The sequence below is a fragment of the Micrasema longulum genome, unplaced genomic scaffold (assembly GCF_059751315.1).
Source record: "Micrasema longulum isolate JH-2025_06_02 unplaced genomic scaffold, ASM5975131v1 h1tg001257l, whole genome shotgun sequence".
Taxonomy (NCBI): Eukaryota; Metazoa; Arthropoda; class Insecta; order Trichoptera; family Brachycentridae; genus Micrasema; species Micrasema longulum.
Window position 1 is genome coordinate 143922 of NW_028278444.1, and position 27932 is coordinate 171853.

General features: G+C 32.3%; 1 protein-coding gene across 2 annotated transcripts in view; it reads right to left on the minus strand.

The window, feature by feature from the left end:
- The window catches only part of LOC148276232 (uncharacterized), a 42797-nt gene extending 20862 nt beyond the window's left edge, over positions 1–21935 (minus strand). Inside the window, exons 1-2 of one of the 2 annotated variants that reach the window (XM_088234545.1) lie at positions 7762–7856; positions 4214–4539 (exon numbers count right to left, since the gene is read on the minus strand). The gene's annotated coding sequence lies outside the window, so the exon portion shown is untranslated. Of the gene's footprint in view, positions 1–4213; positions 4540–7761; positions 7857–21771 lie in introns of those variants that run through there. The other variant, XM_088234546.1, reaches the window with a different exon arrangement.
- Between the last annotated feature and the right edge of the window lie 5997 nt (positions 21936–27932).

The following is a 27932-nucleotide window of genomic DNA, read 5'->3' on the forward strand; positions in this document are numbered from 1 at the left end:
AATTTCCTCATTGTGTAAAAATCGTGCAACTACAAAAACGGATCGCCCAACGCGCCGCGCCTACTTTCGAAAGAAATGCAATTTTTTAAAATCGTCTGTGTAATCAGTAACATAGTCTATACTTAAAAAATATTACGTTTATGAAGAATTATTATAGATACTGACAGTACGACGAGAATAAATACAAGATAATTATAATGCTTCCCAGCTATGATTTACTGGCGTCATTATCACACGATATGTGCATTATAAATTATAATGTAGAATTGTGTATAATCAACTAGTACAGTTTATGTTTTAAAAATATAAAAAAATGATGTCAAGAACACGCTAAGATTTATTCCCATACATCGAAAATTGTCCCGAAAGGCCGTTTTCGCAATATAGTAAAAGAAAAATGAAAAGCATTTTAGAGAAGGGAATGTGATAGTCTAGGCATTTACAGTGCCTGTGACCTGTCATCGGCTGGTTTAAGTGGCCACTTAAGACACTGTGTAACATTCACCGTTTTACCTGCGTTTAAACATCTACATTTCTTTGATTCTTCCAACTACGGCAAGATTTAAGATTTCATTGGTAGCTCCTTAGATGCGCGGACGCACACGTTCTCTTGTTTTGTCTTCTTACGGGGGATGGTATTCGGATTCTCTGCCTCTGATCACCCAGGGAGTCCCTTTTTATTCAAGGCCGTTCTCCCATTGCAATTATCTTCCGACCTTTATCACAACACGGACTATCTCTTCGTTCTAGTAACGAGATAACCCTTTTAATACCCTTTTATCGCTCTAGTTTTCTTGCCTCCCCTTTCACAGTAGTAGCTGCTCGATTGTGGAATAATCTACCCACTAATGTAAGAGACGCCCCTTCTTTATTTACATTTAAGTCAAGATTGAAATGTCATTATCTAAATATTTAAATTGTTCCTTTATCCTTCTTATTTCCTTCCCATCGCCTCTCCTCTCTTCGTAGTATGGTATTATTTTTTTATATTCACAGTATAGTGTTAATTTTTATATATTTTTATTTTGTTAATCTTTGTTTTTAATTTTTGTATAAAATTGTATGATTCGATATGTCCATGTACTTGAACTTTTCTCAAACTGAACGGTTTGGGTAGGTAGGAAATAAATAAAGAGAAAAAAAAGTTTGTAATTGATTTTTTTTAAATTGGCTAGCTTAATTGATACTAATTGTTTTACTAACTAACATAAGGGACTATTTGATTTTATAAATTGAACGTAGTTATGCAGAAAGCAGCCAGTTTACAATTTTTGAAAAATGATATATTGATGCTATCGGGTGCAGTAAGGTCAATTCTATGTTCTGCTAAAAACAGCCAGACCGCTATCATACAAAAAACTATATTATCACCTTCTGAAAAGGTGTCGATCACAAAAGCAACATTCCTCAATTTGCAGAAAACATCCACAGCACTAGAAAAATCTTACGGTACTTTAAAAATCATTAAAACTGGTCAAATGCATAATAAGATTCTTATTTGTGATATAAAAAATAAAAAAAGTATTCATTGTTCATCGTTTGTTAAAGTTGAAAACATTCCATTGATTCGATTATTCACTCTTTTCACAAAAGTGCTTTTATCTCAGTTTCACTTTTCTATGGCTGGCTGCTTACTGTATAACCACGTTTAATTGAAATATCAGCATTACTTTCTACATTATTATACAATCTTAACATACGTGATAAAGCATTAAAGTTTCATTTGTGTTATATTTTGTCGGCCTCGTGGTGCAGTGGTCAGCGCGTTTGCCTACCATGCAAGAGGTCTCGGGTTCGATTCCCGACATGGTTGACATGAAATATTTATTTAAAAAGGTGTTTTTACAGTAGCATATTTCACAGTCCCTGGACTGGTGCCCGGAGCGTAAGACTGATCATCTTACCTTCATGTAACAAAAATGATCAAGATACACTGCGATTGGTGTACCAATGCAGTGCCCTATGCACCATAAGGTGCGGTAAATGAATGATGATGATGATATTTTCTTTTTTATATTTATTTATCATGTTTTTAAATTATTATTTTTTGAATTTTTTAAGCATCATTTAATGAAAAAAAAACACATGTTAAAAAAAAAGGTCCTGCCTAAACACAGGAATTTTATAGCTGGTCGGGACCTGAGACGAAGATCCTCAGTGCATTTTAAAACTTTGAAATAAATATTGTGTATGAATGTGTGTATATATATGTATGTATATGTGTGTATATATGTATGTATGTGTATATGTATGTACGAAGTATGTATGCTTTATATTTGTGTATTTAATTGTATTTTTACATTTAATGTAAACGTAATTTTTTTTTTTTCTCTTTTCTTCTCTTTTGTTTTTTTTAAATTTTTTTTTCTTCAATATTGTTTTTTATCTATAGGAAAAATATTCGTAAACCAAATTTGCCGCAACAAATCGGTTTCTTAGAACAGGCATTTGCCCATATAGGAACCGATTGCAACATAAGGCGTATTAATATTTCTGGCTTGCCGACCCTTCATACACTGAGCCTACTCCTAGTACTAGCAGAATTTGCCAGAGTGTTTTTTGTGCCATTTTATAACATTGTATGTATAAACTAATAAATAAATAAATAAATAAATAAATGTAACTGTTTAAATTTTATATTTGAAGCACTAACTTTGTGGTTATTCATTATAATAAAATAAATACAACTGTACTGTAATTATATTTTAGAGTTCTGACCACTATATCAGTGGTTTTGTCTATATTTTTATAACTTTTTTTGTCTATATTTTTATAACTTTTTTGTCTCTACTCATATTACTACGTGATGTATATCTTCTTTGTAAATCCTCACTTTGTTATATATATATATATTGATACAAATATCATGATATTTTAGAACCCTGACTTTAGTCGAGTGTGTTCGTAGGCGCTAGGCTAGACACCTTTAAAGTTTGCGATCAGAGCGTGGATTGACTGACGTGTTTTGCTAATAAATCGAATCTAACATCCTTAATATATTTTCAAAATAGAAGACGGAAAAATTACTATCTGCTTGCAAAACATCATCTGACTGAAAGAGTTTCGTGGAAAATCATTTGAATAAATTCTTGACATGTGGTGACAAAGTACATTATTTTTCTTAAATTAAAAAGTTAAAATTGTATTTATATAATCACTTTGTAAAACGCCCTTGAGGTATTATATTACGAAAATGGCGCTATATAAGGTATCCATAATAATAATACACAGCGCGTAAAATAATCACTTAAAACGGCCAATGAAAAGTTGAAAGACCCGTAAATGTCTAGACTGGGAAATCCTTTTCAAATATTTTTTTTTGTTAATTCTTCATAAATTTTGATATGAAATGTAGTATTGTTAAGAGTTTTGTAGGATTTTGGTAGTTGGGGGTCGCAGTTTCTACCCCAGATTGACAGAGAAGACACGAGATAGCTGTTTAATGCGTATTTATTACATGGCGAATAAGATACAGCACTTGGTTGTGTAGCGCGAGCGTAGCGGCGAAGATGTGTTGAAGAGACTGCACTTGAACTAAATGCTGGAACTGTGTGACTTCATCGAGCTGGACTGACTGAACTTGTTGGGCTGACTGACTGGCGTTGCCACGCCCTGACGTCTCTTTATAGGCGACGTTCCTTTGTAGTTCATTTCTTCATGGCAGGGACGATGTGAATGTACTGCAGAACGATGCTCCCGATTTATGTGCAATACTGTTAGAGTTGCATTATAATTTTGTATTGGATTCTATGGAAAATGATGACGTTGCTTTCTTCGGTCATCACACTATTTCTTTATCGATCATAGACTATGAACCATACAGTTCATTTATTTAATTATACAAATACATATATACAGGTTGTTCTTTAAACCCTGTCACATCCGAAACCACGATGATCAGTATGAGCAAGAAGACATATTGGTACATTAAAATATTTTTTTAGAAGAAATAAAATTTTAAAAAATAAAATATTTTTAAAAAACCAATGGTTGCTTACTTCTGCAGGGGAGAAACGAGGGGGAGAGGGAAATCTGACACTACGCCGCGCTCCCTTCACTTCTCCTCTACAGAAGCAAACAACCTTTTGTTTTTTTTAATATTTTAATTTTTAATTTTTATTTGTTCTAAATATTTTTTTTAATATGCTAATATGTCTTCTTGCCCATGTGACAGGGTTTAAAGAACACCCGTATAACAAAAAAAATATAATACATTCCATGTTCGCTCCCTAGTTGGAGCGTATGGTGTCCACGAAGATCCTACAGCATCTCTGTCGGCTGCCAGCTCCTGTGCATCCTCCCAAATCAGAATCGCGTCCCGTGGTTTTGACATGAACTGCCGACGAACAGTCAGCAGTGGACGTCCCGGACGTCGAGAACCTGATGCCTTGTAAAGTAGGCAAGCGTGGTTAAGGCTCTCGGGAGGCATCCGCGGTACATGGCCAAGCCAACCGTTTGGCCTCCGCTTGGTGACAGTTGTCACCGGAGTTTGCGGCGTCCTAGACTTCCATATTCCCTTCTCGAAAATGTTTTCCCTCTCTGCTGAAATAAATTTATGTAAGATTCTTATTTAGAAACTTTGCTGGTCTGTCTTTAAACTGTTTTTTTTTTTTTTATGTTACTTTATCACTGTCGAATATTTGTTTCTTTAAAATAAATACCATAAAACGTTCAAGAAGTGTGCGGTGTGACAACGCTAGGGAGAAAGAAAGGTGATGCGTGGTGGGACGACGAAGTCAAAAAACTCGTTAAAGAAAAGAAGGATGCGTGGATAAATTTGCTTGCTGTAAAAAAGAATACAATTGAATATGAATCGGCTAAACGCGTGTATGGTGAAAGTAAGAAAAAGGTTAAGCAGGGTGTATGTGAACGGAAGAAAAAATTGAAGGATGAAGAAGGAATGAAAATGACACACAATTTCCATGAAAACATTAAAGTTTTCTGGAAAGCTGTGAAAAACTCCAGGAGTAGCAGTGAAAGCGGAGGCATGACAGTTGTTAAAGATAAGGATGGAAAAATGGTGACTAGTGAGAGTGGAATAAAAGAGAGATGGAAGGAATACTTTGAGGAAGTTTATGAATCGCACACTGGTAACTCGGGCGGTGCCGATGTATCGACATTATCCGAGGTGTGTCTGAACGCAAATGATGAGGTAAGTCAGATTAGTATGAAAGAAATTATCAGCGTTGTCAAATGTATGCGGAATGGTAAAGCGCAAGGGTATGACTGTATTGCAGCAGAGTTTATTAAGTCGGGTGGCAAATTAATTCTCACATGGCTACATAAACTTTTTAACTTGTGTCTCAAGGAGGAAAGGACTCCACCTGATTGGAGGAGGGCAGTTGTTATGCCGTTATACAAGGGAAAGGGTTCTAAGGTGGAGTGTGGGAATTACAGAGCTATCAGTCTTCTGAGCGCTGTCGGCAAAATGTATGGAAGAATACTGATAGAAAGAGTAAGAAACGTGACCAAGGAGAAAGTATGGGATGTACAGAGTGGATTTATGAATGGTAGAGGATGTATGGATCAAATATTTGCATTACGCAATATGACAGAAAAGTTTTTGGCGAAAAACCAGAAGCTTTTTTGCGCTTTTGTTGATTTGCAAAAAGCATTTGATCGAGTTGATAGGAAAAAATTATGGATGGTTCTATCGGAGTATGGAGTGAGTGACAACCTTGTCCGCGCTATTGCTTCCTTGTACAAAGATAGTGTAGCGTGTGTAAGGGTAAATGGGTCATTAACTTCCTGGTTTGACATCCCTAAAGGAGTCAAACAGGGATGTGTAATGTCACCGTGGTTATTCAACATATACATGGATAAATGTATGAGAGAATTGAAAAGTATGGATGTGGGAGCGAAAATGAGTAATCTTACTGTCAGTTGCCTTCTGTACGCCGATGACGCAGTCCTCCTAGCTGACAGCGAAGAGGAACTGCAATCCTTGGTTACAAAGGTTTACGAAGTGTGCAAGGAGAGTGATCTGCTAATGAATGTGCAAAAGTCGAACGTCATGGTCTTTGAAAGAAATGTAACTATGACTGAATGTAAGATTGTAGTAAATGGAGATAGTTTGAAACAGGTCGAAGAATTTGTATATCTGGGTAGTATGTTTACTAGAGATGGAAATATGGACAAGGATATTGAAAGGAGGGTTAGTGCCGGTAACAGAGTTAATGGTGCCTTAAAGTCTGTCGTAGCAAATAAGTGTCTATCGCAAGAGGCTAAATTAGCAGTTCATAATGGAGTTCTGGTACCAACCCTAATGTATGGAAGCGAAGCATGGAGTTGGAAAAAAAGGGACGAAAGTAGACTGAATGCTGTTGAAATGCGATCCCTCAGGCGAATGTGCGGAAAAACAATGTATGATAGGTGCCCTAATGTCGAAATTAGAGCAGAATGCAAGGCTGAGTTAAGCATTATCGACAAAATTAAGAAAGGTCTTTTGCGATGGTTCGGTCATGTGGAGCGAATGAATGATGAAAGAACGGCTAAAAAGATTTATGATGCGAATGTGTCTGGTTGTAGAAGTCGAGGAAGGCCGAGAAAGACATGGCATGATCAAGTACAACAAATTCTTGAAAGTGGTCATGTGAAAAGTCGGAATAATCGACGTGCGTGCATGAGAAGATGTATGAATGTGAAGGAAGCAAAGGAAGTGTGCCAGGACAGAGTGGTGTGGCGTTCTATCCTCTCTGCCTACCCCTCTGGGGAAATGGCGTGATGGTTAGTTAGTTAGTTAGTTAGTTAAAACGTTCAATAAAATAATAAAAACAAACGAAACTATACATTTGTGGAGCAGTTTTTTAAATATTGTTTTGGGCGAATGAGACGGTTCATTTTACCCATCTACCCACTATCAATTTTTTTATAGCCTTTTTAAACATTTTCTCGTTACTTATTGTTTTAATGGGCAGTGGAAGTAGGTTATAGATTTTAATTAGCTAATTTATTATTTTTTATTTTAATTAGATTATTTTAATAGTTTGTCAGTACCGAGGTTTGTAAACAAGTATGGCCAAAGAACACTTCTTTATACAATTACTAAAAATTTTAATAAGATTACTAAGACGATTTTAAAAGAAAATATTGACAAAGATTTTAAGAAAAAAATTATTAAATGGTTAATTTGTAACAGAGCTTTATATTGATTATCATTTAATGTCATCTATTTTAATTTTTATAGATAAATTTTGTGTGAAAATTAGGTATGCTTTTAGTTCTTAATAATGTTTATATTACTTTTTAAATTTATATAATTTCTCTAACGTTTCTCTTTGTAAAGGAAAAATAAGAAACCTGCTGACAAGCCGGTTTTGCGGTTTAGTGGGTTTCATTATTTTTCCTTTTATATTTTTTGTACATGTTTTTACCTTCTTTAATAAAACATTTAAAAAAAAAATTGCATAATACTCAAAATATCTTTGTCCGAAAGTGGTATTGGTATGTATTTGTTTAAGTTGTCTTTGTGTTAAGGTTCTAGTGATTGTATTATTTTTAGATGTTGTATTGCTGGGGTTATGTCTTTCATTTGATTAAGAGTAGTTTATTTATTGTGGATAACTTATATAGCGCCATTTTCGTAATAAAATACCTCAAGTTATTGAATCTGTAAGCGAGTATTGTTTAAGCGTATAATTGCTTAGGTGTCATAAGTTGGAATATTTCTTCAGTAGATGTCTGTATCGGGACTCTTAAGTATTATTACCTATTATAAATCTATGCAATATCTCGCAGCAGTCTCCTGCAATGGTCTCTTACCTTCTTTTTCTCTTCTGTTTCGACCAGTTCTTAAGATGTTTTGAACTATATAATTCAATAAATAAAAAAACTCTATCTCGTGTAGTATATAAAAGAATATACGCTTTTGTGTGAGAAATATAAAATAGTCTATAATTATATAGAAAATTGGCGAACAGATAAAAACAGAGGACAAGAAAAATACACAGAACATAACACTATCTGCTCCATTTTAATCATTTATTTTCTTATCTCAATGGCCAGTAATTACAACATACATAATGACACGATGTGTTTTTTAAATTAATTTTTATTTTTTAAAAGACTCAGACAATTTAAAAAATATTATTTTATGAGTCGTATTATCAGCGCTGCGATTTATTTAAAATTTGGATTTTGATATTCCTCCGCGTGTGACGTCACAAGTTCTCTTCGGTGAGTCCTGTCGATCGGTGACTTGGCTTCCCGCGAACCGGAAATCTATCACAACTATCACAGTATTGATGTAGACATTTGTAACTGCACATTGCATTTGTACAGAAAAATTCTTCATGGAGTTGATTATTTGGGATAGTTGCTGAATGTGCATCTCGAGTGGTTTGTGCTATGTATATGTCCGCATGTAATGTATATGTTTGTATATGTGCGTTCATGTGTGTGTGTGTGTGGATGGCTCGTGGTGTGCATTCGGTATTTTTATTTATTACCAATGATAACCTCCATGGAAAACCCAAATGTTAACAATTATTCTTTTGTCACTTAAGTTTTTAATTTATTTAATTTTTTGTCACATTTAATTTTTAAATCTTTCGCATAATTTATGAAAACTTGATTGGTCTTTTTATGTTGGAAAATTGTTGTTTTTAATACTTTTTAAGTATGCCTGTATGTTTTCTGGAATTTAAAAATTAAATAAAACACTATATCATTGATTGATTCTCGGAAAAACTAGTGATGTTGTGCAAAGTATTTCGTTTTTATTAACATTTTTTTTCATACATTTTCAAGAAAAACTTTTTTATATCTAATTTCCCGCAGAACTGAATCCCCTCGTTATAATTTTAATCCTCATTTAGAAAATATCACACTCAACATTTTAAAAATCACTATTTAAATTGCGTCACAACAAAAAATTAATACCTTCTAAATAAAATACAAATAAATGCAGCATTGAGAACACTCAGACATCGGGAAATATTTAAACTGCCTTTGTTTTCAAATAATGCTACATACCACACACCTATGGCCCGCATGTGTCGGGAATATAATATATTTTGTTGATTTGCAAAAAGCATTTGATCGAGTTGATAGGAAAAAATTATGGATGGTTCTATCGGAGTATGGAGTGAGTGACAACCTTGTCCGCGCTATTGCTTCCTTGTACAAAGATAGTGTAGCGTGTGTAAGGGTAAATGGGTCATTAACTTCCTGGTTTGACATCCCTAAAGGAGTCAAACAGGGATGTGTAATGTCACCGTGGTTATTCAACATATACATGGATAAATGTATGAGAGAATTGAAAAGTATGGATGTGGGAGCGAAAATGAGTAATCTTACTGTCAGTTGCCTTCTGTACGCCGATGACGCAGTCCTCCTAGCTGACAGCGAAGAGGAACTGCAATCCTTGGTTACAAAGGTTTACGAAGTGTGCAAGGAGAGTGATTTGCTAATGAATGTGCAAAAGTCGAACGTCATGGTCTTTGAAAGAAATGTAACTATGACTGAATGTAAGATTGTAGTAAATGGAGATAGTTTGAAACAGGTCGAAGAATTTGTATATCTGGGTAGTATGTTTACTAGAGATGGAAATATGGACAAGGATATTGAAAGGAGGGTTAGTGCCGGTAACAGAGTTAATGGTGCCTTAAAGTCTGTCGTAGCAAATAAGTGTCTATCGCAAGAGGCTAAATTAGCAGTTCATAATGGAGTTCTGGTACCAACCCTAATGTATGGAAGCGAAGCATGGAGTTGGAAAAAAAGGGACGAAAGTAGACTGAATGCTGTTGAAATGCGATCCCTCAGGCGAATGTGCGGAAAAACAATGTATGATAGGTGCCCTAATGTCGAAATTAGAGCAGAATGCAAGGCTGAGTTAAGCATTATCGACAAAATTAAGAAAGGTCTTTTGCGATGGTTCGGTCATGTGGAGCGAATGAATGATGAAAGAACGGCTAAAAAGATTTATGATGCGAATGTGTCTGGTTGTAGAAGTCGAGGAAGGCCGAGAAAGACATGGCATGATCAAGTACAACAAATTCTTGAAAGTGGTCATGTGAAAAGTCGGAATAATCGACGTGCGTGCATGAGAAGATGTATGAATGTGAAGGAAGCAAAGGAAGTGTGCCAGGACAGAGTGGTGTGGCGTTCTATCCTCTCTGCCTACCCCTCTGGGGAAATGGCGTGATGGTTAGTTAGTTAGTTAGTTAGTTATATTTTTATTATAAACCTTATTATGTTTAAAATTTGATTTACTTTTTATATTAATTTTTAAAGTTCTCGTATACTTTTTATTTCAAACTTTTGTTTTATTTAAACTTTTTTTTTAAAAAATATTTTGTTATATAATTTTTAGGCTTGATTATTGTTCCTTAGTTTTGAGTGCAAATATGTAGTTTAAAAAATATCAAACCTTGTATGTTTATATTATAAATTTGTAAAAGGCAATTATGCCGTGTATGTTAATAAATAAATAAATATACTGCGGAAACAATAAAATTGTCATTTTTCATGATACTCTCTCAGCTTTTGCGAATAATCTCTTAGGAATAAATCTTATTCAATAAGTACACACGTACAACTTATTTTTTATTGCATTGTATCCTGTATAAACAAAAATATTAAAAAATATGTATTACAACTTAACGTATAAATCTATTTTGTGTAATTCTATAATTGAAGATATATATGCATGTTAAATTATTTCGACGAATACTTTAAATTGTATGTTTTCTAGTATGTATATTTGTTGAATTACCTAATAAAATAAAATAAAATACGAAATAGGAATATCAAATTCACATTTTTTCGGGTGCTCCAATGAATTAAAAAATGTGCAAAACCATACAATCTAAGTATCACGCAATATTTTTCATATTGTGTTAGTGAAAAAAGCATGAAAACAATACATACAATAAAAAATTGAATATTTAAAGTTGAAATTGCCAAAAACAATATGTCTCTTGTGTTTGGCAAGCAAACCAAATAATATAAAGAAGAAACCAAATGCATAAGAAATAAACAAAAAAATGAGAAAATATAACAAATTAAAAAAACAACATTGTATTTATTTATACTTTTACATTGTTTGTATTCTTTTTTTATACAGAATAATGTTCCCTCCCTCATTGGGGTGTCCCGTGCCGAGGGAAACATTTTACAAAATGTGAAACATGCCTAAGATTAGCTATTTAACAAAGTTAACATAATAATAACAATAAAAAAAACGTAATTAATCCATTGAACCTAAGTATCATTAACATAATAAGGTAAACGGCTGTAATACTGACCGTGCCCGTATTACTGATCTATTTCAACAAAAACAAAGATAATAGGAAAAAGCAAAAAAAAAACACATTTATGAATATTGGCAACACTAGAACACAGCATCTGTTAATTGTTCACACTTGTTCTATGGTTGACATTCGAATTTTTCTGTTTAAAAAATCAGTTAGAGTTTGGACACCCGGTGACTAACAGCAGTACACAGGAAATCCTTACGAGGTAAGCCTAATTTTCAAAGTTTACTTTAAACCATATATTTTCTGTATTCAATTGTTATTCAGTTATATTTCTATTCAGTCAGTAGGATTTGACTCTTGATATTTCATAAAACAAAGTATTTGTAAGATATTTTTACTATTTGTATCATAAATTTTAAAAATAAAAGTGGTCAGTATTACATCCAACCATTTTTTTGACTGTTTCTTTTACTGACCTAAGCAGTCAGTATTGCATCCGGCTGATATTTTAGTCGTTTTCTTTACTGACCTATGGGTCAGTAATAAGTTCAGTGAGAATATTTCAAAAATTTAAATTAGTTTGATTGAAACAAAATTAAAAACACATTTTTTGTGTGATTTGTAGAGCACAAAGAATTTTGAATTAGGAAATGTAGTTCTGACTTATATATTTTTGCTTTATTTTAATCTTATAAATGAGTAAAGTTAGTGGTCAGTAATAGAAACAAATTTCGGTCAGTATTACATTTTATAATCTGATGTCAGTATTACATATTATGTCAGTAAATAAGTTCTGTGCCGAGACATATTTTTACATATTTATTTTGATTTAAAATAAAATTAACAAAGTTATTTCCAATGTAATATTTAAATACGCATTTTTTAAATAACGGAACATAAAACTTAAATTTTACTTGTAAATTGATCCAATATCTGACTACCAAACACTATTGTATACGATGTATAAATAACACAAGATAAAATTAAGTAAAACTGGATTTCAAAACATACGTTTTAAGCTACTTTAGATGGAATTTTTGAAAATATAAATTTCATAAACCTTTTGTTTTAGATATGATGGCGCCTAAAAGAATGCAGTATAGTGAACAGTCAGTGAAAGATGCGTTGTTAGCTGTGGAAAAAGGAATGACAATATACAAGGCCAGCAATTTGTATAAAATCCCAAAAACAACATTGTTATACAAGAAAAAGGGCAAGTATCCTGTAGAAAGAATAGTTGGACATCCTACAATTCTAACTAATCACGAAGAACGTCAGATAGTCGATTGGATAATATTTATTGGAGAAAGGGGATTTCCGGCGACCAAAGACCAGTTACTTGACAGTGTTCAATTACTATTATTGAAATTAAAACGCGAAAATCCCTTCAAAGACGGAAAACCTGGCAGGCGTTGGTACGAAGGATTTTTAAAAAGACACCCTGGCATTTCGCAAAGAGTGTCACAAAATTTAATTAGAGCAAGGGCGAACGTAAGCGAAAAAAATTTAAGGCAATGGTTTTCTACTGTTAAGAACTATATCGATGAAAATGATTACACAGATGTTTTGAATGACCCAAAACGCATTTATAATTGTGACGAAACTGCTTTTTTTTTAAGTCCGAAGGAGTCGTCTGTCATAGTGAAAAAAGGTTCGAAATCTGTTTATAATTTTATACACAACGATGAAAAAGAATGTCTTACTACACTTGTGATGGCTAATGCAGCAGGAGACCTCCCCCCCCCAATGATAATTTATAAATATAAAAGAATACCACTTTCGCTAGCCAGAAAAATGCCACATGGTTGGGGAATGGGCAGATCTGATTCCGGGTGGATGACTGGAGAAGTGTTTTATGAATATATAGGAAACGTTTTTTTTCCATGGCTCAAAAAGAACCAGATAGTATTTCCTATAATTTTATATGTTGACGGGCATTCGTCGCACATGACTTTGGCGCTCAGTGAGTTTTGTAAGGATAATAAAATTATATTGATTGCTTTGTACCCAAACGCAACTCATATATTGCAGCCCCTCGATGTAGCCCTATTCCGTCCAGTCAAATTAGAATGGAAAAAGAGAGTTCACCAATGGAAAATTGATAATGAGGGTAAAAAGCTTATGAGAGAAGATTTTGCCCCTTTATTAAAAACTGTATTAGAAACAGCTGGTAATATGAATACTCTTCAAAATGGATTTAGGACTTGTGGGTTGTATCCATTTTCCCCAGAAGGAGTCAACTATAGAAAACTTGATTTTAAAAAAGCGCGTCCTTGCACGTCAACACCATCATCGTCTTGTCCTAAGCACGTCGTTACTTCTCAAAATCTGTTGAAAATTCCTAACAACAAATACAACGCCGTATTTCTACGTTTATTTGAAAATTTACTGACAAACAACCAAATTGATGCATTTAATGATCAAACAAATGATACATGGAATGGTCCAAAGGAAGACGAAAATTTGTTCTACATTTGGAAAATTACGAAGAATTTAGTCAATGAAAATATCGGATTGGTCACAGGGAATAATGACGAATGTCATTTAGGGTATGAAACTTTCGTTAACAACGATACGTTGAATGAGTCTCTCATAGCGTTTGACGATAGTTTTTGGTCAACAACAGGTGATGAATCTGAAATTATGACAATGGTGGTAAAAGATAGTGAACTAATTCCCGAGAAAAACAGTGAACCAATGTCCGTTTCTCTTACCGCAAATTTAGATCGAGAACTCCTAGAACAAGCGGGCACAAGCGATACTAATCTCAATGAAGCGACGCCTTGTAAAACTCCTAATTCTAAAACAATTATTAATGCTCTTACGCCCTTTAAGCAGTGTCTGTTTTGGCCAGAAGATAAAGTGGTAGAGAAAAAGAAAATTACAAAAAGAATTCCAACTGTCATTGTTTCATCAAACGATTATATTAACTACCAGCAAAAGGTCAAAGATGACAAAATGAAAAAAGATGAAGAAAAATTGGAAAGGAAAAGATTAAAAGAGGAGAAAAAAAATGTGGTGCTTGAGAAGAAACAAGGAAAGATAAAAAAAACAGAAGTGCAACGGAGTTGTTTAAATGACTTTGGCGGTTATAAATTGAATGAGTATGTAATTGTAAAGTTTGAAGAAGAATATTTTCCAGGGATTGTGGTGAAGAGCAAAGATAATGGTTCCGCCTTAGTCAGAGTAATGGTTATGAGTGGCCAGAATTGGAGGTGGCCAGAAAAAGAGGATACTATATGGTATTCTTCTGAAGAAATTATAAAAACAATTCCAGAACCGGAATTGCTGAATGCGAGGGGAATTTACTCCATCCCTGATATAACAATATTACGCTGTTCATCTGATAAGTAAATCAATATTTTAGGTATTTCTTTTAGTAAAAATTATTTTACTATTTTTTTTAGTTACCTCTATGATTATTAATTGATATTTTTCTTATGTGTTGTTAGATTTATTATCAAATATATTGAATAAATAAATCAAAATCTTTTATTTCACTCCCGGTCAGTAATAGGATCACCATAGGTCAGTATTAGAGTGAAATCCATTTTCAGTATGTCAGTAATGAATACAAAATCTGGATATGTTTAATATTTTTTTTTAATTTAAATTGCTTGATTTTTTACTTTTATTTTTTTAACGTATTGAAGTAAATTCATCAATTTTAGAAATAGACAAAATTATATAGTTTCAATTACCAGGTATTTAAAAACAAAAAATGAATAAAAATGTCTGTCAGATTAAGACACGAAATGGGTCAGTATTATAGCCGTTTACCTTAAACAATAAAAAAATAAAATAATCATAAAAAACATAACCAATTCATATAGACCAATGGAACAAATTTCATAAACAGTACACATATTTTACCTATTTGGCTTGATCTACTCATCGATCCGTGCGCAACCCACCTCCACTATCCATTTCTTAATAGCAATTTTATATTGTGAGAACTTACTAATTGTCCTTATGGATAATGGAAGTAGATTGTACACTTTAACCGAGTAGTAGGCTAATCCTCTTTGACCGAAGGTTGTATTTATTTTTTTGCAGCATCAGGGTGGAGTATCTAGTAATCAATGTACACAGGCACACATTACATGCATTTTATTTTCTATATACAGTTAGTATTAATTATGTAAGGAATGTTTTCTTTAATAAATTTATCCTTCAATTTTTCGTAATTTATTTCATCCCGTAGATTTCGTGTTAAATAATTGAAAAGCTTCCTTCCTACATATGTATAGTGATGTTTGGCCGTAGTAGTTTTAATTCTCTGTAGAGCGAGGCATCCTGTTCTACACCTTCCCGCAATTATTCATTCGATGTGTATCAGTTAAATTTTAAACGGTTTTGAAATTTAACATACTTTTAAAAAAAAATACAATTTAAATCATTTCTTCATTTGTATTTCAACAAAAAGGTTTCTAACTTTTTACTAAGCTCTTTATTGTACCATTTTTAATACAATTACAAGTTTTAAACAATTATTTTTTTATACTTACGCACCCACACACACGCACCCTCTCCCTCATTCATTCCCACACGCACATGTATCCTCTCCCTGATTCATTCACGCATACACATATTCACATACACATGAATACAAACGTCACACAAATACAATTACTAAACTTCTTTTCTTATATATTATGTGTCCTTATATTTACAGTGGATTTTTTTAATTGGCTTTAGCATTGTTAAGATTTTTCTACTTATTTTGTTTATGTAATAGCTGTAAAATTTCCAAATAAAATAAAATAAATAAATAAAATAAATACGGTCCGATGGGAGGCTCTCCTTATGTACCGGGGTACGTTTTCTAGTACGAAGTTAAAATTTATCTTCAATTTTATCTACCGAGTAAAATTAAGTTTTCTGTATAAAAAATATAATATGTTTACAATTTTTTTTTCTAAACACATTCAATTACCGGTTACCGACAAAGATACTTTGAATTTTCATACAAATATACACACTTTTGTACATAAATATCGATATTAGTTTATACCGTTTCAGTATATATATACCAATGAAGATAGCCGTTCACAATCGCGGCCCAGGGCCAAAATGTAAACATATTCTATTTTTCATACAAAAAAAAATAATTTAACTTTGTAGATAATTTGTCAGAAGCCATTTGGAATACGCCTCTCAGATATGGAATCCCCAGTATGCCATATATATAAGTAGAATAGAAAATATTCAGAACAAATTTATAAAGTACCCTTAATACAAAACCGGTATTTCTTATGTATCTACTCTCACTGCCTCCACCTTCCATGGAATCATTTCTCTACAATACCGCAGAGTCTGTGCGGACCAACTACTGCTTTACAAAATTATGACAGGAATGGTTGACTGTACAGAGCTGCTTGGTTTAATAACAATATATGTGCCAGCCAGGATTTGTAGACGGTACCGCCTGTTTCATGTACCAATAAGTAAAACATCGTATGTTAAAAATGCTTTTTTTCGTAGGACTTTTTCAATGTACAATACAAAATTTAAAAATATAGATTATACAAACATCACTCTGTCAGATTTAAAATTTACACTAAAAATGTATAATGTAACTTAGTAGACATTATAATAATAAATATGTACATCTCCCCTCCCCTCCTTATTGTTATTGTTATTGTGGATAACTTATATAGCGCCATTTTCGTAATAAAATACCTCAAGGGCGCTTTACATGGTGATTCTATTGTTAAGTTAATTTAATTGAAGCTTTTAAATTTGTAATTTAATTAAAATAATTTATTTTGTTGTCACGTGCTACGGATTTATTCAAATGATTTAGAGAACAAGTGGGTTTATCTTATTACTTATCCTCTCTTCAAGCATTTTTGTCCTTATTCCGCCCAATTTACAGTAACTTAATTTTCTTAAAATTAATATTTAAAAAATCTTTGATTATTGAGTACATGAAAATAACATTTTTATATGTATAAATTGTATATATTTATTTGATATGTAATATATTTTCTTTACTAACTTTGTATACTATGTGGAAATCTGTTATTAGTTCTGAGTTTATACACTATATCTGTTTGTTTACCTAAAATATGTATGTAGAACTGTTGATTTCCCTAATAAAATAAAATAAAATAAAATAAACTAGATATATTCCAAACGTTCTCGCGGCCGTATTATATCGCGTATTTACAGACTAAATACACGAGAAAAAATATTTCATTTGGTGTACTAATGTAGTGCCCTATGCACCATTAGGTGCGGAAAAGGTTTTTTTTGCACCACAACAGGCCAGGAGACTTATTACAGGAGACAATTACAGCGGTGAATAACATCACAGAACACCCAGGCTTGAGAAAAATCACATTTTTAATTTTTGTGTTCTCACCGGGAATCGAACCCGGAACCTTCCGTGCGTGAGTCAAGCGTCTTGACCACTACACCACGGAGGCCGCCGATTATGATGATGATATTCAATTTACCGCAATTTGCATCTTTTAAAATTTTTGCGTGATTTTTAAATATATAAAAGTTACCACCATTTTTTTTTTTAATAATACAAGAGGTCAACCATCTCAGTAGTACGTAACGCTCCGAGAGGTCAATCATCTCAATAGTGAGCGCTATAAAATATCAACAAACTTAGTACCTATTTATACTTTGAGAGGTCATTTCGATAGTAGCATTTCTAAGTCAGCCGTATCTATCCAATCCTTACATCTCAATAAAGACAAATACGTACTCCAAGAGGTCGACCACGCTTACCTCGCAACCTATGCCGAGAGGTCAATAATTCCGAAATATTGATTGGCTCCACGAGCGGTTCGTCTCATCCAAAGTCTCAAAATTAGTCTTAGAGGCCAACCATCTCAGTATTAGAACTCCAAAAGGTCAACCATCTATATATTAGCATCGGGCTGTTTCACGTTCCACCCTAGTGTAGTAACAAACACGAAGCCTGACCAAGATTGTAGTACGCAGGTAGTAATTTGGCAAAATCCTTGACCGGTTAAATGCTCCATCTTAATTACGATAAAATTCTGTCAGAATATTCACGCGATCAAGATCCGGGGAATATAAAAGCCGTAAAAAATAAAATGAGAAAATTGATTGCGTCCGGGCAGACGAAGAATACAGTTATGTGTGTAAAAAATAGAATCAGAAACCTGGACGAGCGTTTTGACTCGATGACTTCTCAGGTAAAAATCCTGAAAAAGGAAAATCGAGTGGAGATCAGGTCTGAAAGGGGTATTATTAAAATTCGTTCCAACAGAGAGAAAATATTTTTGAGAAGGGAATATGGAAGTCTTAACATTTACAGGGCTTATAAACTATCACTGGCTGGTTAAAGTGGCCACTTTACACACTGTGTAACATTCACCGTAATGCCTAGACTTCCATATTTCCTTCTCATAAATGTTTTTCCTCTCTGTTGCGACAAATTTAGATCTGAATAACTCCCTAGGGAGGAAACCCAGCCTGTCTGCAAACATTTGGACAGTGTGTAAAGTAGCCGCTTAAACCAGCCAATGACGACAGGTCATAAGCCCTGTAAATGCCTAGACTACCATATTCTTATATATATAAATTATGGGTGTTTGTTAAAAAGCATTACTTGAAAACAAAGGCATTTTAAATATTATTATTATTATGGATAACTTATATAGCGCCATTTTCGTAATAAAATACCTCAAGGGCGCTTTACATAGTGATTCTATTGTTAAATTAATTTAATTGAAGCTTTTAAATTTGTAATTTGATTAAAACAATTTATTTTGTTATGTCCCAATGTCTGAGTGTTGTTCTCCATCCCACATTTATTTGAATTTTATCCATTTTTTTTTATTTATCAACAATATTTTGAGTTTGTCCAAATCATTGTAGACAAGAACTGGACATAACTTCCTAGTGGGTTGAATCCAGTTCTTGAATCAAAATATTTTATTAATATTGCTATTACTACCATCACGTCATTTCCCCGTAGGGATAGGCAGAGATAATACAAAGGGCATACATTCCTAGCTTCCTCCACATTCATATATGCCCTTCGGTTCTGTCTGCTTTTTTTTATATTTTTTTTATTTAAATCTTAAAGTAGGGCACACATATCATACATATTGTTATGTGTGTTCTAATAATAACATTGCAAATATATTTAATTTATAAATTGTTTATCACATATGTCTTGACCATTATTTTAAATTTTGATATGTTTTTTTCTTCATAAATATTTTTTTCCATTTCGTAATACTTTTTAATTGCTTTAAATAAAATTGAATTTTGTGACTTTGCCTTTTTCCTAAATGGAAGTCTAATTTTGTTCTTTTCTCTAGTATTGTGATCGTGTTCATGCTGGTTCCGATCAATTTTTTTCCAAAATTCTGTTTTTTTATTAGAGTTTATAATTTTATGAACAAATATCATTGTATTGTAAAATATTCTTTGTTTATATGTTAATAATTTCATTTCATTTACCATCGACTTTACCTTCGTATATCTGTTTTTTTTTAAATGACCAGACTTAAGATTTTGGTTTATCTGATCATGCCACGTCTTCCTTGGTCGTCCTCGTCTCACGTTGCCGTTCATTTTCGCCATATATACTTGTTTTACCATTCTTTCGTCGTCCATTCGTTCTACGTGACCAAACCATCTCAGAGACCCTTTCTTAACATTATCAATTATACTTGACTCAGATTTACACTCTCGCCTGATTTCATCATTCGTAACCCTGTCATACATTGATTTTCCAGACATTTTTATACGTCTTTATATTGTTTTTTTTTTAATTTATGTTGATTATATATTCATCTTCTTTTTTTTATACCAACTTTAATTTTAAATACTGTTCTATCTTTTATTGCTTTATATTGTATTTTTAATTTTACGTTGTTTATACACATGTTTTATATAACTACCATGTATGTAAAAGCCTTATGGGTATAAAAAAATAATAAAATAAAATAATATTAAACAAAATATTCTATATAAATAAATATAAATATGTTAAATAATTTTTAAAATACGGTAAAGGTACCTAGGTAATATCATTCTGACATTCTTTCTTTAAAAAAAACAAATCGGTTCAGTTTTGGGGTGCGGAAAACGGGAAAACGAAACCTCGATTTTAGTTAGGCATAATCAGTCCGACGTGCAGTTGTCTTTTTCGCACAATATCGGGGACGCATTTGCAAGAGAGTGACAGAAAAACTATATTCAAATTCATCAAATTTCTCTGGCACCGCATTTCCTCTTAAGAAATCTGTCCTTACCCCCCCCCCCCCGCCATTTTATGTCTGCGACCCACCCCCGAACAAGTCATGCTGGTCCTGAGGGGCGGGGTAGCCAGTTTTTTTACTCGTAAAAGGGTCGCGTAATAAAGTTTTAAAAACACTGAACTAAAGCAATATTACCATATTTCAAGCTAGTCCAAATTCACACCCTGGGAAGGCATAAGGTCATAAGCCCTGTAAATGCCTAGACTTCCACATTTCACTATCTAAAATGTTCTCCACCTGTGATGAAATTTTGAAAACTTTATTTATTTATTTATTCATTCATAATTACACTCGTTTAAATATTAATGAACTTATTACGGCTTTTTAGGCTGTGCCCGTTGTTTATTATTATATAATAATTAAGTGAAATCCAGCCTTTTGTCAACAAACATTTAGACAAACACAAAGTGTTGTATTTAAACTAACAGATCCAAGAAAAAGTATTAAAAAAATTAAATAGTCTTCAGGCGTTCGTATATGAAATAATTAAATCAGATAAATATTTTTAAAACGATCAAGGTTTTATCTCTTTAACTTCATCAAAATCAACAAATGGAAGAACTGAAGAAATATGTATGTCCAAACATAGGCAAAATGGTGAATGTTACACAGCGCGTAATGTGGCCACTGAAACCAGCCAATGGCAGGTCATATACCCTGTAAATGCCTAGACTCTTCTATAAAATGTTATTTATCTTGTTAAAGTTATATTAATTATTTAAAGTATTTGTTATAATAATTATTAAAAGGATATTTACAGTCTCCAAAAATTTACATACCCAAAATAAAGTAAGTACCTATCTATTATATGGTTACGATTTTTTAAGTTTACGACCGCGTGTCTCCGTGTTTTTTAGTCCTTATGATAAATTACGTGTGAGTCATAACAGCAACATTTTTGCAAGATTTACGAATCATAAGGACGACAAAAAATTATAGAAACCAGTCCATATAAACATATTTATCACATAAAAGCGACGTTTTATTTAACAAGCGAAATTAACTCATAGTTATAAACAAAATAATTGGACGAAAGTGAGTATAAACACACGGGCGAAAAGATCAGTGACATTTATAAGAAAAAATGACATAAGTAATCTTGAACTATGCGTTTTTTTGTTATCTTTAATGGGACGATGTCAATGTTATCATTGACTATATTCTTATTTATGTTTATCGTAAGTTTATTATGCTAATACGAGCGTATAATACGCCTCTGTGGTGTGAACACAACCCTCCCACGATTTTTTTATCACTCGCAAAACAGTATTCAGAGACGTCTGGTGAAAATGTGACAAGAATAAACAATTAACTACCTTATTATGAGGACTCTGAGTTATCTCCCGGTGAAGTTAATCCATTGGGCACGTTTTTGCACAAACAATTCACACAAAACCAGACTTTACACGGTTTATTAGAAGGCAGTAAACGCCAAATTCGAGGAAAAGCGACCGGTCGAAACACACAACAAAAGCTACTGAATAGTTCTGAAAGCGGCCGTTCCTAGTAAATTTAAGTGGCGCTAATTCGTACAACAGTACTTACCTCGCGGACTTTTTATGTAATAGAGGAAGCTGAGTTAACCATTATTAGTTTGAAATTCTGCCGAATTATTAAAAAAACTCTCATAAAAGTTTTGAAACGATAATAAAAGACATAGAAAAGAGAATTTAAATATTTCAACCAAATATGAAAGATATGGTTTTAAATATCATATGTTATTATTACGGCATACGTTAAATTTTATACGTGTATTAGTTTATGATTGAAAATAACAAATAAAATAAACTATTTACCCATTCGCAGAAAGGAATCCTGATATTTCAAGGTTTTTGTAAGATTCAAAGGTGAAGTAGTACCTAAAAGTAGTGAAAATAAGAAAGACTCGTATAAAAGCAAAAATAATGCATAGTTGTGACTTATATGAGAAAACAGAAAAAAACACTAGCAATCTGAGTAAAATGTTAAAAATACAAAAACACTAATTACAACAAGGTTTTTATTATAAGATTATCCTACACTTCTATTTAAAATCACCTCTTATCACTTAAAAATAATTATATTTATATTTTGTGAAACATGTATAATTTCATAATGTGTGTACTTCATGCACAATTAAATTAAAGGTTTAATTAATTTATTTTATTTGGCCTCCCTTGTCCTACGTTTTCAGTCGTGTTTATAAATCATCCCTTTTTATCAATATGTTTTCTGATTCTTTAATATTTTTGTAACTCTTATAAATATATATTTAATTTAGCAAGTTATTTCATAAGCTGTTTAGCTAACGTCACATTTAACACTTTAAGTACCGGCCAAATACACATAGAACTTACCCTGTGCCCGGCCCATTTTTGTGAAATTTTATTTTGTGAAGGGTTTTTTAAAAGTGTCATAATTATGAAAATGCTCGGTTAAAGCAATTAAAACTTAACATGTTTATTTTAAACAATTTAAGTTATTTTTGTATGATAGTGTTGCCAACTGCCTTTATGGAGAGCCACATTGCGCATCGCACATTTACAGGGCCTCACTCCTTTTTTTGTGCTTTGTATCTCGGCGCCGTGTAAACACGAGATTATAATAACCATGCGTTGTGTCCCGGTCCCGTGTTTTCTCGCGGTTTACCAGCAACGAAAAAGTACTAATAAAAGTCACTAGATGTCAATAAAATGCACTTTTTTTAGACAGTAGGTAAATCACGTGAAAACACGGGACCGGGATGCAACGCATGGTTATATAATCACGTGTTTACACGGCTCCGGGATACAAAGCGTTAATACAAAGTTATTTCAAAAATATATTAAAAAAATTTCATTAAATATTTTAAGGCTTTCTATTTCCTTTTAATCGTTTGAGATTCGGATATCACCCTGCATTATCTGCACATTCAACGAAATTTTCGCATTTGCCTTCATCAAACTCCAAGATATAAATAACTTTCATTACTTGTATTCATTTTTATATTTTACTTACATTTAAAGTATACTGCTTTTTGCCAAAATATGCTGACCGCGTGTTAGTAAGCATGTTTTACTAGTATCCTTTTCAATAATAAATCATTCTTAACTGTTGACTTTTTTTACGTACATTTTTTGTTTCAAATATCGGGAGATAAAAAATAACCAGGAAAAGGACAATAGACCATGTTTACATAAAACACCCACTATTCGATTATTGGCCACCGTTTTCGTTATCTTGTTAACCATATTATATTAAGGAATGCTTTCTTCGTCTAGTTTGTTACAGTTTACTTTTTGTGCTGTTGCATGTTTACTAAACTTGCCAAACTTACTCGTTCTTTGCTTGATATATTATTTTTGTTTTTTTTCAGAACTTTTTTAAATCATTTTTTTTTTATTTTATTTTTTTTATTAATATACACGGCATAATTGCCTTTTACAAATTTATAATATAAACATACAAGGTTTGATATTTTTTAAACTACATATTTGCACTCAAAACTAAGGAACAATAATCAAGCCTAAAAATTATATAACATAATATTTTTAAAAAAAAAAAGTTTAAATGAAACAAAAGTTTGAAATAAAAAGTATACGAGAACTTTAAAAATTAATATAAAAAGTAAATCAAATTTTTAACAAAATAAGGTTTATAATAAAAATATATATAAAAAAAATAAAAAAAACAGAAAATCATATATGAAGTAACTACATTAAATATGATTACTGCTCATCTTTGAAAAAGTTTATAAGGTTTGTTCTATAAGAACAATACCCCACATTAAATATATCCGATATGTGGGAACAACTATTGCCGAGTTCATGAAGTCGGCTTAATACGGCATTACAATTATATACTGTGCGTGAGTTGTTACTACAAAACGGTGGCACCCGCCTAGTTATCCAGGCACCCTGAAGTTGACGAGTGACAAAAGTTCTGGGCAATCCCATATAGAATGCACAATTTTATACAAATTTAACAGGTCTATAATTTTTCTTCCATCGTTAAGTTTAAGAAAATTTAATGTTTTTAATAAAAAAATCGTAATTTAAAAATTCATGACTAATTCCAAGTTTAAAATTTATGTATCTTAAGAATTTTTTTTGGACCCTTTCCAGAGAATTTTGATGACAATTGTAGTAAGGAGTCCAAATTGTCGAGTTGTACTCTAACTGACTTCTCACTCAAGAAGTATACATCAACTTCAAAGTGCCTATGTTTTTAAATTCATTAGTCACACGTAACACGAATCCCAACATTTTCAGAGATTTACTAGTTATGTTGTTAATGTGACTAATGAAGGATAATTTTTGGTCGAAAATGACGCCTAAGTCGCGCACCTCAGAAGTTGAGATTAATTGAGTATTTCCCATCAGATAATCGAATAATATGGGATTTTTTATTCTAAAAAATCTCATTACCTGGCATTTTTTAATATTCAATTGCAGTTTATTAGCAGAGCACCACTGAAACATTTTATCTAAATTACGCTGCAGAATATTACAATCATTTACAGTATTGATTATTTTAAAAATCTTCATGTCATCGGCAAACAGCAATATCTCCACATCATCAAATACATCCATTACATCATTAACAAAGATGATGAAAAGTATTGGGCCCAAATGGGAGCCCTGTGGAACTCCACTAGTAGCACAGAAAGTTTGGGACAAAGTGTCACAAATTTTTACCGTTAATGTTCTATCAGTCAAGTAGCTTTGAAACCATTTAATCATAGGACCACTTATTCCTAGTTTAGATAGTTTGGCGATAAGAATTTTTAAACACACTTTGTCAAAGGCCTTACTGAAATCAGTGTAAATAGAGTCTACTTGTTTTCTTAATGTAAATGAATTAGTTATGACATTTTCGTATAATATTAAATTAGTTAGCGTAGATCTAGCAGACATAAATCCATGCTGAGAAGTGGTTATTATATGCTTTAAGTTAGTTGATGCAAGTAATTTATATAAAATATTTTTTTCAAAGAGTTTGGGGATGGCAGATAATATACATATTGGGCAATAATTAGTTATGTCACTCCTATCACCACTCTTAAAAATTGGAGTAAGGAAACTGGATTTCCATACAATAGGAAAGTGTCCCTCAGACAAGGATTTATTGAAGATTATATACAAAGGATACACAAGATAATCAACACATTTTTTCAAAAACATAGATGGAATTTTATCGGGGCCACAACTGCATTTAGATTCAAGTTGTATGATGCTGTTTTTAATGTCTTTTAATTGAATATAAGAATAGATAAATCAAGGTTAGAATTACTATTTAATTCGGGTAAACAAGTATTCTCTGAATTATTGTCATAAACACTTTTAAAAAAATCGCCGAAAAGATTGACTATATCGTTTAAATTGTTTCCAGATTTTAAGTTATAATGCATAACATTTGGTAAGACGGTATTATCATTTTTAAGGCTTTTGGAATAATTGATTTTTTTTTTTACATTGTTATTTACGGAATTTTCAACGCTTCTTATATAACTTTCATGGCAAAAACGAGAGAGCTTATTACACTCTCTTCTCAACCACTGAAAATTTATGTAATCAGACGAATTTCTCGACTTTTTGTAAATTTTGTGTGTAATTTTTTTCTTAAAAATTAGATCTATTAATTCTCTACTAAACCATATAGGAAAATTAGAAGTTCTACTTTTAGATATTGGAACATGTAAATCAATAATATTATAAAATGTATCAACAATACTGTCCAAATTACTGTCCTGCAAAAAAAAATAATCAGCACTAGAGAGAGATTCGCAAATGATTTCATAGTTCGCTTTGTTAAAATCACGATAAGACGTTGTTGAAGTAACATTACGTAGATTTAAATCAGGAATAATTATATCCAAAACTGGATGATGAGCATCCGGAGCGAAAACAACATCAAGAGACTCACTTACAGAAACCGATGCATCACTACAAAATATTAGGTCCAGTATACGGTTGTTTTTGTTTTTTACCGAATTTAATTGAAGCAGATTTAGGAACTGGGACATTTCAATTATTTCTCTTTCGACAACGGTTGAATTATTATAATTAACGACTTCAGCGGGTAATGCCTCAACATTATCCCAAGTAATATTAGGAAGATTGTAATCTCCAATAACAAGAAATTTTGCGTCCGGATATAAGAATTTCATGTGTTCAACCTCTTCACAGTGATTCTGATATACAATCGGATCAGACAGCGGTGGAATGTATACACAGCCAATCACTATTTTTACCTTATTTACACTAATTAATACGAAAATGTGTTCGATATTTTCATGGACTTCCACTCGTTAACGCGATTTGTAGCTGCAAGATTTTATATGACGCTAGCTTTCATATTATAACTAAATTAAACTTCAATTGTAAAATAAATCTAGATTTTTAACCACCCGTGCGCTTTGTAGCTGCAGGACATGTAATCTAGATTCTATTTGTAAACGATCATTTATGCATTTTGAAAAAATCTTACTAATTTTTTTGTGCAGTGTAAATGGGTGCTTGTTTTCTAAACGTCCGTGTGCTATGTAGCTGCAAGACGTGTTGTAATCTAGCTTTTATATAATTATTACAATTTAACCTTAATGGAAATGGGGAACTAGAATCCTAACCACTCATGCGCTCTGTAGTTACAAAGCGTGTGGGGGTGCTTACAGCGTACAGCGCCTTTGGGGTGATTTTTACAAAAATGGCGCTTTGTAAATTGTTATAAATAAACATTTTATTTAAGAATTGATTTTAAAAAGTGAACGGTAATCATTTATCTTAAATCTTAAAATATTTTTTTTATTAAATAAATATTTTGAAATTATAATCTATTATTATTCTTAGGTTAAAAAATCATTGAATAAATATTTTATGTTAACCCGTCTGGAATCGAACTTAAGACCTCATGTACGGTAGCCAAACTTACCAACCACTTCACACGGATGTTTTTTTTATCACTTTCCATTTATTTCAAAAGAAGTAAAATGTGTTTATTCATTATTTATTTATTTATTCGTCGACTTATTCAGTCCATTCAATAATGGCAATCACATTTCTTTAAAATGCATACAGGTATAATCAAAATAAAAAATATCTCCAGTAAATTAAAACTAGGTCAAAAAATAAATAACAATTGCTACTTCAAAACATGATCTGGTATATTTTAGCGATTGTTGAATAATAATTGAATAAAATATAGTATGGACCGAAAAATAATACCATATACAAGCTTTACATCATCTGTGTGAGACAGTTTTCTTAAGGGTAAGGTTGCGTTATCAGTTACCTGTAATACTTTTCAAGCACCACGTATATCACCCTGGGGTGATATTCTGAACGCAAAAAAGCGAGTACAAAACGTATTTTTAACCCGTATTTATTACATGCTAAATACATACGTACTAAATACATGCTTACATGGCGATCTCTTCGCGCGCAATTCTGTTTAGAATACCAGCCCTGGACTTGATGTACCCGAATTGTTTCTTTTAACAAACTGAAAAAATGTCTATGGT